The sequence below is a fragment of the Phyllobates terribilis genome, unplaced genomic scaffold (assembly GCF_046119375.1).
Source record: "Phyllobates terribilis strain yellow unplaced genomic scaffold, ASM4611937v1 Scaffold_1__5_contigs__length_1240528914, whole genome shotgun sequence".
NCBI classification, from domain to species: Eukaryota; Metazoa; Chordata; class Amphibia; order Anura; family Dendrobatidae; genus Phyllobates; species Phyllobates terribilis.
In genome coordinates, this window is record NW_027362761.1 from 241,810,783 (window position 1) to 241,829,099 (window position 18,317).

Here is an 18,317-nt window from a genome sequence, read left to right on the forward strand (position 1 = left end):
ACCACTCTGACCTCCACGTTTCTTGTAAGGGGCATTAAAAGAGTCCTGTTATACCACTCTGACCTCCACGTCTCTTGTAAGGGGCATTAAAAAAGTCTTGTAATACCACTCGGACCTCCACGTCTCTTCCGAGGGGCATTAAAAGCGTCTTGTTATACCACTCTGACCTCCACGTCCCTTCTGAGGGGCATTAAAAGCGTCTTGTTATACCACTCTGACCTCCACGTCTCTTGTAAGGGGCATTGAAAGCATCTTGTTATACCACTCTGACCTCCACGTCTCTTGTAAGGGGCATGAAAAGTGTCTTGTTATACCACTCTGACCTCCACGTCTCTACTGAGTGGCATTAAAAGCGTCTTGTTATACCACTCTGACCTCCACGTCTCTTGTAAGGGCCATTAAATGCGTCTTGTTATACCACTCTGACCTCCACGTCTCTTCTGAGGGGCATTAAAAGCGTCTTGTTATACCACTCTGACCTCCACGTCTCTTCTGAGGGGCATTAAAAGCATCTTGTTATACCACTCTGACCTCCACGTCTCTTGTAACGGGCATTAAAAGCATCTTGTTATACCACTCTGACCTCCACGTCTCTTCTGAGGGGCATTAAAAGCATCTTGTTATACCACTCTGACCTCCACGTCTCTTGTAACGGGCATTAAAAGCATCTTGTTATACCACTCTGACCTCCACGTCTCTTCTGAGGGGCATTAAAACCGTCTTGTTATACCACTCTGACCTCCACGTCTCTTGTAAGGGGCATTAAAAGCATCGTGTTATACTACTCTGACCTCCACGTCTCTTGTAACGGGCATTAAAAGCATCTTCTTATACCACTCTGACCTCCACGTCTCTTCCGAGGGGCATTAAAAGCTTCTTTTTATACGACTCTGACCTCCACATCTCTTTTGAGGGGCATTAAAAGCGTCTTGTTATACCACTCTGACCTCCACGACTCTTGTAAGGGCCATTAAAACCTGCTTGTTATACCACTTTGACCTCCACGTCTCTTGTAAGGGGCATTAAAAGCGTCTTGTTATACCACTCTGGCCTCCACGTCTCTTCTGAGGGGCATTAAAAGCGTCTTGTTAAACCACTCTGACCTCCACGTCTTTTCTGAGGGGCATTAAAAGCATCTTGTTATACCACTCTGACCTTCACGTCTCTTGTAAGGGGCATTAAAAGGGTCTTGTTATACCACTCTGACCTCCACGTCTCTTGTAAGGGGCATTAAAAGCGCCTTGTTATACCACTCTGACCTCCATATCTCTTCTGAGGGGCATTAAAAGCATCTTGTTATACCACTCTGACCTCCACGTCTCTTGTAAGGGGCATTAAAAGCGTCTTGTTATACCACTCTGACCTCCACGTCTCTTCTGAGGGGCATTAAAACATCTTGTTATACCACTCTGACCTCCACGTCTCTTGTAAGGGGCATTAAAGCGTCTTGTTATACCAATCTGACCTCCACGTCTCTTCCGAGGGGCATTAAAAGCGTCTTGTTATACCACTCTGACCTCCACGTCTCTTCTGAGGGGCATTAAAAGCATCTTGTTATACCACTCTGACCTCCACGTCTCTTGTAACGGGCATTAAAAGCATCTTGTTATACCACTCTGACCTCCACGTCTCTTGTAAGGGGCATTAAAAGCATCTTGTTATACTACTCTGACCTCCACGTCTCTTGTAACGGGCATTAAAAGCATCTTGTTATACCACTCTGACCTCCACGTCTCTTCCGAGGGGCATTAAAAGCTTGTTTTTATACAACTCTGACCTCCACATCTCTTTTGAGGGGCATTAAAAGCGTCTTGTTATACCACTCTGACCTCCACGACTCTTGTAAGGGCCATTAAAACCTGCTTGTTATACCACTTTGACCTCCACGTCTCTTGTAAGGGGCATTAAAAGCGTCTTGTTATACCACTCTGGCCTCCACGTCTCTTCTGAGGGGCATTAAAAGCGTCTTGTTAAACCACTCTGACCTCCACGTCTCTTCTGAGGGGCATTAAAAGCATCTTGTTATACCACTCTGACCTCCACGTCTCTTGTAAGGGGCATTAAAAGTGTCTTGTTATACGACTCTGACCTCCACGTCTCTTCTGAGTGGCATTAAAAGTGTCTTGTTATACCACTCTGACCTCCACGTCTCTTGTAAGGGGCATTAAAAGAGTCTTGTTATACGACTCTGACCTCCATGTCTCTTCTGAGGGGCATTAAAAGCATCTTGTTATACCACTCTGACCTCCACGTCTCTTGTAAGAGGCATTAAAAGTGTCTTGTTATACCACTCTGACCTCCACGTCTCTTCTGAGGGGCATTAAAAGCATCTTGTTATACCACTCTGACCTCCACGTCTCTTGTAAGGGGCATTAAAAGCGTTTTGTTATACCACTCTGACCTCCACGTCTCTTCCGAGGGGCGTTAAAAGCATCTTGTTATACCACTCTGACCTCCACGTCTCTTCTGAGGGGCATTAAAAGCGTCTTGTTATACCACTCTGACCTCCACGTTTCTTGTAAGGGGCATTAAAAGAGTCTTGTTATACCACTCTGACCTCCACATCTCTTGTAAGGGGCATTAAAAAAGTCTTGTAATACCACTATGACCTCCACGTCTCTTCCGAGGGGCATTAAAAGCGTCTTGTTATACCACTCTGACCTCCACGTCCCTTCTGGGGGGCATTAAAAGCGTCTTGTTATACCACTCTGACCTCCACGTCTCTTGTAAGGGGCATTGACAGCATCTTGTTATACCACTCTGACCTCCACGTCTCTTCTGAGTGGCATTAAAAGCGTCTTTTTATACCACTCTGACCTCCACGTCTCTTGTAAGGGGCATTAAAAGCATCTTGTTATACCACTCTGACCTCCACGTCTCTTCTGAGGGGCATTAAAAGCGTCTTGTTATACCACTCTGACCTCCACGTCTCTTCTGAGTGGCATTAAAAGTGTCTTGTTATACCACTCTGACCTCCACGTCTCTTGTAAGGGGCATTAAAAGCGTCTTGTTATACCACTCTGACCTCCATGTCTCTTCTGAGGGGCATTAAAAGCATCTTGTTATACCACTCTGACCTCCAAGTCTCTTGTAAGAGGCATTAAAAGTGTCTTGTTATACCACTCTGACCTCCACGTCTCTTCTGAGGGGCATTAAAAGCATCTTGTTATACCACTCTGACCTCCACGTCTCTTGTAAGGGGCATTAAAAGCGTTTTGTTATACCACTCTGACCTCCACGTCTCTTCCGAGGGGCATTAAAAGCATCTTGTTATACCACTCTGACCTCCACGTCTCTTCTGAGGGGCATTAAAAGCATGTTGTTATACCACTCTGACCTCCACGTTTCTTGTAAGGGGCATTAAAAGAGTCCTGTTATACCACTCTGACCTCCACGTCTCTTGTAAGGGGCATTAAAAAAGTCTTGTAATACCACTCGGACCTCCACGTTTCTCTTCCGAGGGGCATTAAAAGCGTCTTGTTATACCACTCTGACCTCCACGTCCCTTCTGAGGGGCATTAAAAGCGTCTTGTTATACCACTCTGACCTCCACGTCTCTTGTAAGGGGCATTGAAAGCATCTTGTTATACCACTCTGACCTCCACGTCTCTTGTAAGGGGCATGAAAAGTGTCTTGTTATACCACTCTGACCTCCACGTCTCTACTGAGTGGCATTAAAAGCGTCTTGTTATACCACTCTGACCTCAACGTCTCTTGTAAGGGCCATTAAATGCGTCTTGTTATACCACTCTGACCTCCACGTCTCTTCTGAGGGGCATTAAAAGCGTCTTGTTATACCACTCTGACCTCCACGTCTCTTCTGAGGGGCATTAAAAGCATCTTGTTATACCACTCTGACCTCCACGTCTCTTGTAACGGGCATTAAAAGCATCTTGTTATACCACTCTGACCTCCACGTCTCTTCTGAGGGGCATTAAAAGCATCTTGTTATACCACTCTGACCTCCACGTCTCTTGTAACGGGCATTAAAAGCATCTTGTTATACCACTCTGACCTCCACGTCTCTTCTGAGGGGCATTAAAAGCGTCTTGTTATACCACTCTGACCTCCACGTCTCTTGTAAGGGGCATTAAAAGCATCTTGTTATACTACTCTGACCTCCACGTCTCTTGTAACGGGCATTAAAAGCATCTTGTTATACCACTCTGACCTCCACGTCTCTTCCGAGGGGCATTAAAAGCTTCTTTTTATACGACTCTGACCTCCACATCTCTTTTGAGGGGCATTAAAAGCGTCTTGTTATACCACTCTGACCTCCACGACTCTTGTAAGGGCCATTAAAACCTGCTTGTTATACCACTTTGACCTCCACGTCTCTTGTAAGGGGCATTAAAAGCGTCTTGTTATACCACTCTGGCCTCCACGTCTCTTCTGAGGGGCATTAAAAGCGTCTTGTTAAACCACTCTGACCTCCACGTCTCTTCTGAGGGGCATTAAAAGCATCTTGTTATACCACTCTGACCTCCACGTCTCTTCTAAGGGGCATTAAAAGGGTCTTGTTATACCACTCTGACCTCCACGTCTCTTGTAAGGGGCATTAAAAGCGCCTTGTTATACCACTCTGACCTCCATATCTCTTCTGAGGGGCATTAAAAGCATCTTGTTATACCACTCTGACCTCCACGTCTCTTGTAAGGGGCATTAAAAGCGTCTTGTTATACCACTCTGACCTCCACGTCTCTTCTGAGGGGCATTAAAACATCTTGTTATACCACTCTGACCTCCACGTCTCTTGTAAGGGGCATTAAAAGCGTCTTGTTATACCAATCTGACCTCCACGTCTCTTCCGAGGGGCATTAAAAGCGTCTTGTTATACCACTCTGACCTCCACGTCTCTTCTGAGGGGCATTAAAAGCATCTTGTTATACCACTCTGACCTCCACGTCTCTTGTAACGGGCATTAAAAGCATCTTGTTATACCACTCTGACCTCCACGTCTCTTGTAAGGGGCATTAAAAGCATCTCGTTATACTACTCTGACCTCCACGTCTCTTGTAACGGGCATTAAAAGCATCTTGTTATACCACTCTGACCTCCACGTCTCTTCCGAGGGGCATTCAAAGCTTCTTTTTATACGACTCTGACCTCCACATCTCTTTTGAGGGGCATTAAAAGCGTCTTGTTATACCACTCTGACCTCCACGACTCTTGTAAGGGCCATTAAAACCTGCTTGTTATACCACTTTGAACTCCACGTCTCTTGTAAGGGGCATTAAAAGCGTCTTGTTATACCACTCTGGCCTCCACGTCTCTTCTGAGGGGCATTAAAAGCGTCTTGTTAAACCACTCTGACCTCCACGTCTCTTCTGAGGGGCATTAAAAGCATCTTGTTATACCACTCTGACCTCCACGTCTCTTGTAAGGGGCATTAAAAGGGTCTTGTTATACCACTCTGACGTCCACGTCTCTTGTAAGGGGCATTAAAAGCTCCTTGTTATACCACTCTGACCTCCATATCTCTTCTGAGGGGCATTAAAAGCATCTTGTTATACCACTCTGACCTCCACGTCTCTTGTAAGGGGCATTAAAAGCGTCTTGTTATACCACTCTGACCTCCACGTCTCTTCTGAGGGGCATTAAAAGCATCTTGTTATACCACTCTGACCTCCACGTCTCTTGTAAGGGGCATTAAAAGCGTCTTGTTATACCAATCTGACCTCCACGTCTCTTCCGAGGGGCATTAAAAGCGTCTTGTTATACCACTCTGACCTCCACGTCTCTTCTGAGGGGCATTAAAAGCGTCTTGTTATACCACTCTGATCTCCACGTCTCTTGTAAGGGGCATTAAGAGCATTTTGTTATACCACTCTGACCTCCACGTCTCTTGTAAGGGGCATTAAAAGCATCTTGTTATACCACTCTGACCTCCACGTCTCTTCTGATGGGCATTAAAAGCGTCTTGTTATACCACTCTGACCTCCACGTCTCTTGTAAGGGGCATTAAAAGCATCTTGTTATACCACTCTGACCTCCACGTCTCTTGTAACGGGCATTAAAAGCATCTTGTTATACCACTCTGACCTCCACGTCTCTTCCGAGGGGCATTAATAGCTTCTTTTTATACCACTCTGACCTCCACGTCTCTTCTGAGGGGCATTAAAAGCGTCTTGTTATACCACTCTGACCTCCACGACTCTTGTAAGGGCCATTAAAAGCTGCTTGTTATACCACTTTGACCTCCACGTCTCTTCTGAGGGGCATTAAAACGTCTTGTTATACCACTCTGACCTCCACGTCTCTTGTAAGGGGCATTAAAAGCGTCTTGTTATATCACTCTGACCTCCACGTCTCTTGCAAGGGGCATTAAAAGCGTCTTGTTATACCACTCTGACCTCCACGTCTCTTGTAAGGGGCATTAAAAGCATCTTGTTATACCACTCTGACCTCCACGTCTCTTGTAACGGGCATTAAAAGCATCTTGTTATACCACTCTGACCTCCACGTCTCTTCCGAGGGGCATTAAAAGCGTCTTTTTATACCACTCTGACCTCCACGTCTCTTCTGAGGGGCATTAAAAGCGTCTTGTTATACCACTCTGATCTCCACGTCTCTTGTAAGGGGCATTAAGAGCATTTTGTTATACCACTCTGACCTCCACGTCTCTTGTAAGGGGCATTAAAAGCATCTTGTTATACCACTCTGACCTCCACGTCTCTTCTGATGGGCATTAAAAGCGTCTTGTTATACCACTCTGACCTCCACGTCTCTTGTAAGGGGCATTAAAAGCATCTTGTTATACCACTCTGACCTCCACGTCTCTTGTAACGGGCATTAAAAGCATCTTGTTATACCACTCTGACCTCCACGTCTCTTCCGAGGGGCATTAATAGCTTCTTTTTATACCACTCTGACCTCCACGTCTCTTCTGAGGGGCATTAAAAGCATCTTGTTATACCACTCTGACCTCCACGTCTCTTGTAAGGGGCATTAAAAGCGTTTTGTTATACCACTCTGACCTCCACGTCTCTTCCGAGGGGCGTTAAAAGCATCTTGTTATACCACTCTGACCTCCACGTCTCTTCTGAGGGGCATTAAAAGCGTCTTGTTATACCACTCTGACCTCCACGTTTCTTGTAAGGGGCATTAAAAGAGTCTTGTTATACCACTCTGACCTCCACATCTCTTGTAAGGGGCATTAAAAAAGTCTTGTAATACCACTCTGACCTCCACGTCTCTTCCGAGGGGCATTAAAAGCGTCTTGTTATACCACTCTGACCTCCACGTCCCTTCTGGGGGGCATTAAAAGCATCTTGTTATACCACTCTGACCTCCACATCTCTTGTAAGGGGCATTGAAAGCATCTTGTTATACCACTCTGACCTCCACGTCTCTTCTGAGTGGCATTAAAAGCGTCTTTTTATACCACTCTGACCTCCACGTCTCTTGTAAGGGGCATTAAAAGCATCTTGTTATACCACTCTGACCTCCACGTCTCTTCTGAGGGGCATTAAAAGCGTCTTGTTATACCACTCTGACCTCCACGTCTCTTCTGAGTGGCATTAAAAGTGTCTTGTTATACCACTCTGACCTCCACGTCTCTTGTAAGGGGCATTAAAAGCGTCTTGTTATACCACTCTGACCTCCATGTCTCTTCTGAGGGGCATTAAAAGCATCTTGTTATACCACTCTGACCTCCAAGTCTCTTGTAAGAGGCATTTAAAGTGTCTTGTTATACCACTCTGACCTCCACGTCTCTTCTGAGGGGCATTAAAAGCATCTTGTTATACCACTCTGACCTCCACGTCTCTTGTAAGGGGCATTAAAAGCGTTTTGTTATACCACTCTGACCTCCACGTCTCTTCCGAGGGGCATTAAAAGCATCTTGTTATACCACTCTGACCTCCACGTCTCTTCTGAGGGGCATTAAAAGCATGTTGTTATACCACTCTGACCTCCACGTTTCTTGTAAGGGGCATTAAAAGAGTCCTGTTATACCACTCTGACCTCCACGTCTCTTGTAAGGGGCATTAAAAAAGTCTTGTAATACCACTCGGACCTCCACGTCTCTTCCGAGGGGCATTAAAAGCGTCTTGTTATACCACTCTGACCTCCACGTCCCTTCTGAGGGGCATTAAAAGCGTCTTGTTATACCACTCTGACCTCCACGTCTCTTGTAAGGGGCATTGAAAGCATCTTGTTATACCACTCTGACCTCCACGTCTCTTGTAAGGGGCATGAAAAGTGTCTTGTTATACCACTCTGACCTCCACGTCTCTACTGAGTGGCATTAAAAGCGTCTTGTTATACCACTCTGACCTCCACGTCTCTTGTAAGGGCCATTAAATGCGTCTTGTTATACCACTCTGACCTCCACGTCTCTTCTGAGGGGCATTAAAAGCGTCTTGTTATACCACTCTGACCTCCACGTCTCTTCTGAGGGGCATTAAAAGCATCTTGTTATACCACTCTGACCTCCACGTCTCTTGTAACGGGCATTAAAAGCATCTTGTTATACCACTCTGACCTCCACGTCTCTTCTGAGGGGCATTAAAAGCATCTTGTTATACCACTCTGACCTCCACGTCTCTTGTAACGGGCATTAAAAGCATCTTGTTATACCACTCTGACCTCCACGTCTCTTCTGAGGGGCATTAAAACCGTCTTGTTATACCACTCTGACCTCCACGTCTCTTGTAAGGGGCATTAAAAGCATCTTGTTATACTACTCTGACCTCCACGTCTCTTGTAACGGGCATTAAAAGCATCTTCTTATACCACTCTGACCTCCACGTCTCTTCCGAGGGGCATTAAAAGCTTCTTTTTATACGACTCTGACCTCCACATCTCTTTTGAGGGGCATTAAAAGCGTCTTGTTATACCACTCTGACCTCCACGACTCTTGTAAGGGCCATTAAAACCTGCTTGTTATACCACTTTGACCTCCACGTCTCTTGTAAGGGGCATTAAAAGCGTCTTGTTATACCACTCTGGCCTCCACGTCTCTTCTGAGGGGCATTAAAAGCGTCTTGTTAAACCACTCTGACCTCCACGTCTCTTCTGAGGGGCATTAAAAGCATCTTGTTATACCACTCTGACCTTCACGTCTCTTGTAAGGGGCATTAAAAGGGTCTTGTTATACCACTCTGACCTCCACGTCTCTTGTAAGGGGCATTAAAAGCGCCTTGTTATACCACTCTGACCTCCATATCTCTTCTGAGGGGCATTAAAAGCATCTTGTTATACCACTCTGACCTCCACGTCTCTTGTAAGGGGCATTAAAAGCGTCTTGTTATACCACTCTGACCTCCACGTCTCTTCTGAGGGGCATTAAAACATCTTGTTATACCACTCTGACCTCCACGTCTCTTGTAAGGGGCATTAAAGCGTCTTGTTATACCAATCTGACCTCCACGTCTCTTCCGAGGGGCATTAAAAGCGTCTTGTTATACCACTCTGACCTCCACGTCTCTTCTGAGGGGCATTAAAAGCATCTTTTTATACCACTCTGACCTCCACGTCTCTTGTAACGGGCATTAAAAGCATCTTGTTATACCACTCTGACCTCCACGTCTCTTGTAAGGGGCATTAAAAGCATCTTGTTATACTACTCTGACCTCCACGTCTCTTGTAACGGGCATTAAAAGCATCTTGTTATACCACTCTGACCTCCACGTCTCTTCCGAGGGGCATTAAAAGCTTCTTTTTATACGACTCTGACCTCCACATCTCTTTTGAGGGGCATTAACCCCTTAAGCCCCGCGGGTGGTTTGCACGTTAATGACCGGGCCAATTTTTACAATTCTGACCACTGTCACTTTATGAGGTAATTACTCTCGAACGCTTCAACGGATCCCCCTGATTCTGAGATTGTTTTTTCGTGACATATTGTACTTCATGATTGTGGAAAAATTTCTTCGATATCACTTGCGTTTATTTGTGAAAAAAACGGAAATTTGGCGAAAATTTTGAAAATTTTGCAATTTTCAAAATTTGAATTTTTAAGCCCTGAAATCAGAGCGATATGTCACACAAAAGAGTTAATAAATAACATTTCCCACATGTCTACTTTACATCAGCACAATTTTGGAACCAAAATTTTTTTTTGTTAGGGAGCTATAAGGGTTAAAAGTTGACCAGCGATTTCTCATTTTTCCAACAAAATTTACAAAACCATTTTTTTAGGGACCACATCACATTTGAAGTCACTTTGAGAGGTCTTTATGACAGAAAATACCCAAAAGTGACACCATTCTAAAAACTGCACCCCTCAAGGTGCTCAAAACCACATTCAAGAACTTTATTAACCCTTCAGGTGCTTCACAGGAATTTTTTGAATGTGGAAGAAAAAAATGAACATTTAACTTTTTTCACAAAAATGTTAATTTAGACCCAATTTTTTTTATTTTCACAGGGGTAACAAGAAAAAATGGACCCCAAAATTTGTTGTGCAATTTCCCCTGGGCACGCAGATACCCAATATTTGGGGAAAAAATACTGTTTGGGCGCACGGCAGGGCTCGGAAGGGAAGGAGCGCTATTTGACTTTTTGATTGTAAAATTTGCTTGAATAATTAGCGGACGCCATGTTGTGTTTGGAGAGCCCATGTGTGCCCAAACTTTGGAGCTCCCCCACAAGTGACCCCATTTTGGAAACTAGACCCCCCAAGGCACCTTTCTAGATGCATAGTGAGCACTTGGAACCCCCAGGTGCCTCACAAATTGATTCGTAACAATGAAAAAGTGAAAAAAAAAAACACTTTTTCATTTTTATGAATCAATTTGTGAAGCACCTGAGTGTTCCAAGTGCTCACAATGCATCTAGATAGGTGCCTTGGGGGGTCTAGTTTCCAAAATGGGGTAACTTGTGGGGGAGCACCAATGTTTGGGCACACAGCGGCTCTCCAAACGCAACATGGTGTCGCTAACAATTTGAGCCGATTTTCCGTTAAATTTGTTAGAGGACACCATGTTGCATTTAGAGAGTCCCTGTGTGCCCAAACATTGGAGCTCCCCCACAAGTGACCCCATTTTGGAAACTAGACCCCCCAAGGCACCTATCTAGATGCATAGTGAGCACTTGGAACCCCCAGGTGCTTCACAAATTGATTCGTAACAATGAAAAAGTGAAAAAAAAAACACTTTTTCATTTGTATGAATCAATTTGTGAAGCACCTGAGGGTTCCAAGTGCTCAGTATGCATCTAGATAGGTGCCTTGGGTGGTCTAGTTTCCAAAATGGGGTCACTTGTGGGGGAGCTCCAATATTTGGGCACACAGCGGCTCTCTAAATGCAACATGGTGTCCGCTAACAAATTTAACGCAAAATTGGCTCAAATTGTTAGCGACACCATGTTGCGTTTGGAGAGCTGCTGTGTGCCCAAACATTGGAGCTCCCCCACAAGTGACCCCATTTTGGAAACTAGACCCCCCAAGGCACCTATCTAGATGCATAATGAGCACTTGGAACCCCCAGGTGCTTCACAAATTGATTCGTAACAATGAAAAAGTGAAAAAAAAAACACTTTTTCATTTTTATGAATCAATTTGTGAAGCACCTGGGGGTTCCAACTGCTCACTATGCATCTAGATAGGTGCCTTGGGGGGTCTAGTTTCCAAAATGGGGTCACTTGTGGGAGAGCTCCAATGTTTGGGCACACAGGGACTCTCTAAATGCAACATGGTATCCGCTAACAAATTGAATGGAAAATCGGCTCAAATTGTTAGCGGACACCACATTGCGTTTGGAGAGCTTCTCTGTGCCCAAACTTTGGAGCTCCCCCACAAGTGACCCCATTTTGGAAACTAGACCCCCCAAGGCACCTTTCTAGATGCATAGTGAGCACTTGGAACCCCCAGGTGCTTCACAAATTGATTCGTAATAATGAAAAAGTGAAAAAAAAAACACTTTTTCATTTTTACGAATCAATTTGTGAAGCACCTAGGGGTTCCAAGTGCTCACTATGCATCTAGATAGGTGCCTTGGGGGGTCTAGTTTCCAAAATGGGGTCACTTGTGGGGGAGCTCCAATGTTTGGGCACACAGGGACTCTCTAAATGCAACATGGTATCCGCTAACAAATTGAATGGAAAATCGGCTCAAATTGTTAGCGGACGCCACATTGCGTTTGGAGAGCCCCTCTGTGCCCAAACTTTGGAGCTCCCCCACAAGTGACCCCATTTTGGAAACTAGACCCCCCAAGGCACCTTTCTAGATGCATAGTGAGCACTTGGAACCCCCAGGTGCTTCACAAATTGATTCGTAATAATGAAAAAGTGAAAAAAAAAAACACTTTTTCATTTTTACGAATTAATTTGTGAAGCACCTAGGGGTTCCAAGTGCTCACTATGCATCTAGATAGGTGCCTTGGGGGGTCTAGTTTCCAAAATGGGGTCACTTGTGGAGGAGCTCCAATGTTTGGGCACACAGGGACTCTCCAAATGCAACATGATATCCGCTAACAATTTGAGCCGACAATTTGTTAGCGGATATCATGTTGCATTTGGAGAGTCCCTGTGTGCTCAAACATTGGAGCTCCCCCACAAGTGACCCCATTTTGGAAACTAGACCCCCCAAGGCACCTATCTAGATTCATAGTGAGCACTTGGAACCCCAGGTGCTTCACAAATTGATTCATAAAAATGAAAAAGTGTTTTTTTTTTCACTTTTTCATTTTTACGAATCAATTTGTGAAGCACCTGGGGGTTCCAAGTGCTCACTATGCATCTAGAAAGGTGCCTTGGGGGGTCTAGTTTCCAAAATGGGGTCACTTGTGGGGGAGCTCCAAAGTTTGGGCACAGAGGGGCTCTCCAAACGCAATGTGGTGTCCGCTAACAATTTGAGCCGATTTTCCATTCAATTTGTTAGCGGATACCATGTTGCATTTAGAGAGTCCCTGTGTGCCCAAACATTGGAGCTCCCCCACAAGTGACCCCATTTTGGAAACTAGACCCCCCAAGGCACCTATCTAGATTCATAGTGAGCACTTGGAACCCCAGGTGCTTCACAAATTGATTCATAAAAATGAAAAAGTGTTTTTTTTTTCACTTTTTCATTTTTACGAATCAATTTGTGAAGCACCTGGGGGTTCCAAGTGCTCATTATGCATCTAGAAAGGTGCCTTGGGGGGTCTAGTTTCCAAAATGGGGTCACTTGTGGGGGAGCTCCAAAGTTTGGGCACAGAGGGGCTCTCCAAACGCAATGTGGTGTCCGCTAACAATTTGAGCCGATTTTCCATTCAATTTGTTAGCGGATACCATGTTGCATTTAGAGAGTCCCTGTGTGCCCAAACATTGGAGCTCCCCCACAAGTGACCCCATTTTGGAAACTAGACCCCCCAAGGCACCTATCTAGATTCATAGTGAGCACTTGGAACCCCAGGTGCTTCACAAATTGATTCATAAAAATGAAAAAGTGTTTTATTTTCACTTTTTCATTTTTACGAATCAATTTGTGAAGCACCTGGGGGTTCTAAGTGCTCACTATGCATCTAGATAGGTGCCTTGGGGGGTCTAGTTTCCAAAATGGGGTCACTTGTGGGGGAGCTCCAATGTTTGGACACACAGGGGCTCTCCAAACGCAACATGGCGTCCGCTAACAATTTGAGCCGATTTTCCATTCAATTTGTTAGCGGACACCATGTCGCGTTTGGAGAGCCCGTGATGTGCCTAAACAGTGGAGCTCCCCCACAAGTGTCCCCATTTTGGAAACTATACCCCTCAAAGATTTTATTAAGGTGTATAGTGAACATTTTGAACCCAGAGGTACGGCACATTATTTGTTTACATTAGGTCATCATATTGAATAAGTTTTCATTATTCTTGAGCGCAAGTGCTCGCTACTTGAGTTTGCATCGGGTACTCAGGTATGCACCATGTACAGCGTGTGCTCGAGTGACATGCTCGAGTCCCTGCTCCGCATGTTTCACGGTTATTAGACACCCAAAAAAAAACATGCGGGGATCGCTCGTGCATGGCAGGCAATCCCCGTAAAGTTTTTTGGCCGCGAAGCATATGGGGCAGAGACTCGAGCATGTCACTCAAATACCCACGATACTAAATGCATACCAGAGCACCCGATGCAAACTCAAGTAGCGAGCACTTGCTCTCAACACTAGTCGCCATATCGTCATCTTTTTTTCTTACTTTTGAAAAAAATCCCAACCCCAGCCCTAGCCCCAGCACAACCCTAGCCCCAGCACAACCCTAGCCCCAGCACAACCCTAGCCCCAGCACAACCCTAGCCCCAGCACAACCCTAGCCCCAAACCCAGCCCTAACCCTAGCCCAATCCTAACTCAAGAGTTTATTTTTGACGCCGTTCCTTGTGCGGTATAAGTGATTAGACGACTTTATTCTTCGGGTCGGTGTGATTACAGCAATGCCAGAATCATATGGGGTTTTTATGACTGACAGCTGTCACACACTAAAAGACGCATTTTTTGTAAAATCTAGTTTTTGCATCGCCATATTTTGAGAGCTATAATTTTTCCAAATTTTGGCAGTCATGTGACGGCTCGTTTTTTGCGGGATGACTTGACGTTGTTATTGGTGCCATTTTCAGGCACGTGACATTTTTTGATCGCTTTCTATTCCGATTTTTGGGAGGCAGAATAAACAAAAACCAACAATTCAGGAATTGTTTTTTTTTTTTTTTTTTTATTCTGTTCCGCGTGTGGTAAAATTGATGAGGCAGCTTTACTCTTCGGGTCAGTACGTTTACAGCGGTACCACATTTGTATAATTTTTCTATGTTTTGGCGCTTATACACAATAAAAGCTATTTTATAGAAAAAAATATTTTTTAGTATCGCTTTATTCTGAGAGCTATAACTTTTTTATTTTTCGGCTGATGGAGCTATATGGCGGCTTGTTTTTTGCGGGACGAGATGACGTTTTCAGCGGTATCATTTTTATTTATATGCGTCTTTTTGATCGCGTGTTATTCCACTTTTTGTTTGGCGGTATGGTGATAAAGCATTGTTTTTTGCTTGTTTTTTTTTTACCGTGTTCACTGAAGGGGTTAACTAGTGGGACAGTTTTATAGGTCAGGTTGTTCCGGACGCGGCGATACCAAATATGTGTACTTTTATTGTTTTTTTTTTATTTTTTTTATAATAATATTTATTGATGGGTACATTATATTTTTATTTTTGGTGTATTATTTTTTTTATTTTTTTATAATATTTTTGCACATTTTTTTTTTTTTTTTTTTTCCACTTTCACACAGTTTATACACTTTATTACTTTGTCCCACTCTGGGACTTTCACTTTTTTTTTTCTGATCGCCTGCATGGCACAGGAATGGAGCACCATCCCTATGCCATGAAGGCTGTCAGAAGTGCACAGTGTGAAGATTGCTTGGAGATGCACTGCGCATGTCCAAGCAATCTTCCTGCTCTCTGGTGACCCGGATGTTGTCATGACGACATCGGGTCGTCATGGCAACACCCGGGAAGCCTTTGCAGACTGCGCTGGAAGCCGGAAGAGGAGGTGAGTATCGGCGATCACCTCCCCTTGCCCCCGCAATGCCGCGATCGACTTCGATCGACTTCGATCGCAGCATCGCGGGGGTTAATGTGCTGGGAGCGGTGCGTGACCGCTCCCTGCACATAGTACCGGGTGTCAGCTGTGACAATCAGCTGACACCCGGCGGCGATCGCGCCCGCACAGCCTGTGTGCGCGCGTGATCGCCATGACGTACTAATACGGGTCTGGCTCTTAAGTCCCAGGGCACAGACGCGTATTAGTACGTCAGATGTTATTAAGGGGTTAAAAGCGTCTTGTTATACCACTCTGACCTCCACGACTCTTGTAAGGGCCATTAAAACCTGCTTGTTATACCACTTTGACCTCCACGTCTCTTGTAAGGGGCATTAAAAGCGTCTTGTTATACCACTCTGGCCTCCACGTCTCTTCTGAGGGGCATTAAAAGCGTCTTGTTAAACCACTCTGACCTCCACGTCTCTTCTGAGGGGCATTAAAAGCATCTTGTTATACCACTCTGACCTCCACGTCTCTTGTAAGGGGCATTAAAAGTGTCTTGTTATACGACTCTGACCTCCACGTCTCTTCTGAGTGGCATTAAAAGTGTCTTGTTATACCACTCTGACCTCCACGTCTCTTGTAAGGGGCATTAAAAGAGTCTTGTTATACGACTCTGACCTCCATGTCTCTTCTGAGGGGCATTAAAAGCATCTTGTTATACCACTCTGACCTCCACGTCTCTTGTAAGAGGCATTAAAAGTGTCTTGTTATACCACTCTGACCTCCACGTCTCTTCTGAGGGGCATTAAAAGCATCTTGTTATACCACTCTGACCTCCACGTCTCTTGTAAGGGGCATTAAAAGCGTTTTGTTATACCACTCTGACCTCCACGTCTCTTCCGAGGGGCGTTAAAAGCATCTTGTTATACCACTCTGACCTCCACGTCTCTTCTGAGGGGCATTAAAAGCGTCTTGTTATACCACTCTGACCTCCACGTTTCTTGTAAGGGGCAATAAAAGAGTCTTGTTATACCACTCTGACCTCCACATCTCTTGTAAGGGGCATTAAAAAAGTCTTGTAATACCACTATGACCTCCACGTCTCTTCCGAGGGGCATTAAAAGCGTCTTGTTATACCACTCTGACCTCCACGTCCCTTCTGGGGGGCATTAAAAGCGTCTTGTTATACCACTCTGACCTCCACGTCTCTTGTAAGGGGCATTGAAAGCATCTTGTTATACCACTCTGACCTCCACGTCTCTTCTGAGTGGCATTAAAAGCGTCTTTTTATACCACTCTGACCTCCACGTCTCTTGTAAGGGGCATTAAAAGCATCTTGTTATACCACTCTGACCTCCACGTCTCTTCTGAGGGGCATTAAAAGCGTCTTGTTATACCACTCTGACCTCCACGTCTCTTCTGAGTGGCATTAAAAGTGTCTTGTTATACCACTCTGACCTCCACGTCTCTTGTAAGGGGCATTAAAAGCGTCTTATTATACCACTCTGACCTCCATGTCTCTTCTGAGGGGCATTAAAAGCATCTTGTTATACCACTCTGACCTCCAAGTCTCTTGTAAGAGGCATTAAAAGTGTCTTGTTATACCACTCTGACCTCCACGTCTCTTCTGAGGGGCATTAAAAGCATCTTGTTATACCACTCTGACCTCCACGTCTCTTGTAAGGGGCATTAAAAGCGTTTTGTTATACCACTCTGACCTCCACGTCTCTTCCGAGGGGCATTAAAAGCATCTTGTTATACCACTCTGACCTCCACGTCTCTTCTGAGGGGCATTAAAAGCATGTTGTTATACCACTCTGACCTCCACGTTTCTTGTAAGGGGCATTAAAAGAGTCCTGTTATACCACTCTGACCTCCACATCTCTTGTAAGGGGCATTAAAAAAGTCTTGTAATACCACTCGGACCTCCACGTTTCTCTTCCGAGGGGCATTAAAAGCGTCTTGTTATACCACTCTGACCTCCACGTCCCTTCTGAGGGGCATTAAAAGCGTCTTGTTATACCACTCTGACCTCCACGTCTCTTGTAAGGGGCATTGAAAGCATCTTGTTATACCACTCTGACCTCCACGTCTCTTGTAAGGGGCATGAAAAGTGTCTTGTTATACCACTCTGACCTCCACGTCTCTACTGAGTGGCATTAAAAGCGTCTTGTTATACCACTCTGACCTCAACGTCTCTTGTAAGGGCCATTAAATGCGTCTTGTTATACCACTCTGACCTCCACGTCTCTTCTGAGGGGCATTAAAAGCGTCTTGTTATACCACTCTGACCTCCACGTCTCTTCTGAGGGGCATTAAAAGCATCTTGTTATACCACTCTGACCTCCACGTCTCTTGTAACGGGCATTAAAAGCATCTTGTTATACCACTCTGACCTCCACGTCTCTTCTGAGGGGCATTAAAAGCATCTTGTTATACCACTCTGACCTCCACGTCTCTTGTAACGGGCATTAAAAGCATCTTGTTATACCACTCTGACCTCCACGTCTCTTCTGAGGGGCATTAAAAGCGTCTTGTTATACCACTCTGACCTCCACGTCTCTTGTAAGGGGCATTAAAAGCATCTTGTTATACTACTCTGACCTCCACGTCTCTTGTAACGGGCATTAAAAGCATCTTGTTATACCACTCTGACCTCCACGTCTCTTCCGAGGGGCATTAAAAGCTTCTTTTTATACGACTCTGACCTCCACATCTCTTTTGAGGGGCATTAAAAGCGTCTTGTTATACCACTCTGACCTCCACGACTCTTGTAAGGGCCATTAAAACCTGCTTGTTATACCACTTTGACCTCCACGTCTCTTGTAAGGGGCATTAAAAGCGTCTTGTTATACCACTCTGGCCTCCACGTCTCTTC